A 2128-nucleotide genomic window follows, 5' to 3' on the forward strand; every position below is an offset into this window, starting at 1 on the left:
ATCCCGAAATAACTATGGTCAAAGAAGGGAGAAACGTCGACTCATATCCGTTAGGGTATACAGACAGACGCTACTGAGTTGCCACTTTGCCGCCGGTCTTTTTTACACTGACCTTGTGGTGAAGTGATCACTGCAGGGTAACTTGCCGCAAGGGTCATCACCTTCTCCCTTGCTCGGCACTTACCTATGAGTTACGACCTTCTCGACATATCTGTAACTCAAGATCCCTGGTATTATAGACGCTAGAGTTATCGACGTGGACGTGGCGACACTCCTTTTTACCTGGATTGCAAAACTCCTCCTCCCATCTCCTCTTGCACCTCGTTCCGCTAAATCACTTTTTTTTTCTTATGCATTACGATCTGCTTTCATCGGCCTCGGACAGTGTAGAAATTTTCCGTAATCCCGAATGTAATGGGTTTTTGTTTAATATTATTCTATTTTAGCTTTTGTGTCGAGAGATTTCCATTCATACAAGATGGCGGTTTCGACTCCCTTTGCAGACCCACTCGCGGAACGTAATGACACCCGAGGAACACCCCCGAGACACGCAAAAATCACGAACCGCTTTTTAGGAGCAAAAAACAGCCCTTAACTGCAGCTTGTTCTTCGTGGCGATGATGACCTGGATGACCCAGCCGTTTTCGCGCGTCCTGGACAGTTCCTGGTGACGAATTTAACCAGCCAAGGTCACGAGGTCTGGACGCCTCTCGGACGCACGCCTGGTTTCAAGGACACGGGGGTAGTTCCTTGGAGATGACGGCACTAATTGAACGAGCAGCCAAGCCCCCAGGTCTTCAATGCTAACGGATTTAAACCCTGCTATGTAATCTAAGATAGTGCAGAGGAAGATCCGCCGCCTGCGATGCGTATAGCGGGACAAGAAAAGAGAATGGTAGGGAGGGAAATATAAGTGCAATGAAGAAGGGAATGCAGGAATTGCAGAGTACGCGGAGTACACTCGCGGAAAAGGAAGTGAAGAGTTGACCTTTGCGACCTCACGTGCAGCACGGACAGGAGACGCGGATTGTAAAACCAGGGAAGCCCCTTCTTCGTCGCTAGAATGAGAGAGGCAACGGCAGAATGATAAGGGTAATAAAAAAAACTAATAAAACCGTGAAGTTGTAGGCGATTAGGGGCCAAGACATGACTACCACTTGTACGATTGGATATACAATGAGATCATTGGCGAGTGGGACACGTAATATGATTATTACTCATATACCAGTTAGTTACAGAGGTTTTACACTAGGTCATAACTACTGAGGAGAAGACCTTCGACAAGGTTCTTCCCAAACAGGTGTTACCCTCCTCAAGGTTTTATCAAGAGGCATGTGGCATTAACCCTTACATGTGCACCACCAATGTATGGCCTTGAATCAGTTGTCTCCAAGTCTGTACAGTGATAGGATTCACACACAAGACCCCCTCCACACCGTCCCACTATAAGGATACTTGTGTGAGCTCATGCATATAAACATTTCATAGTTCCCTTATAAAGAGGGAAGAAGAACCGACCTTCAAATTTAGTTTCCAAGAGCTCCCTCTACCTAGCCATGTTTATTTTTAAACGGCCCTTTTTCTCACCTTATAGAATTTTCACCTTTTTTTCGCTACTCTTTCGGCAGCCAGACCATGCTGAGCTGATCGCTTATTCACCAAGTATATTTCTTGCATTAAAAACAGTCCAAAACTTTTTTTTTTTTAATGTTTAGACCAAACTTACGTGGAAACTTAATGTCAGGAGTGGGAGAGGGGAGGGGGAGTGATTACTTAGTGTTCGTGACCTTGTGTGGTCGTGGTCTGTGACAAGGTCTTGCTGTGCTTGCTTTTCTGCTTGTCTGCGTGTTTGTTTAATTGTTTATTTGATGGCGTGTTCGGTGTGTTTGCTTGCTCGTAATGACCCTTTTTCCAGCACGTGTTTATTTGCGTGTGTTTGCCTGCTCATAATTCCTTCTTTGTTTGTGTGGCTTGGCTTGATTGTCCGTTCGTGCTTTGCTTTGCTTGCGTGTTTGATTATCCGTAATTACTTCATTGTAGACGTGTTTGTTTGCATTCTTGTTTGTTTATGCTTGCTGCTTGTTTATTCCCCTCTCTGTTTGCTTGGCATTGCTTGTCTGTTTATCTC

This window comes from Penaeus monodon, chromosome 27, assembly GCF_015228065.2.
Source record: "Penaeus monodon isolate SGIC_2016 chromosome 27, NSTDA_Pmon_1, whole genome shotgun sequence".
NCBI lineage: Eukaryota > Metazoa > Arthropoda > Malacostraca > Decapoda > Penaeidae > Penaeus > Penaeus monodon.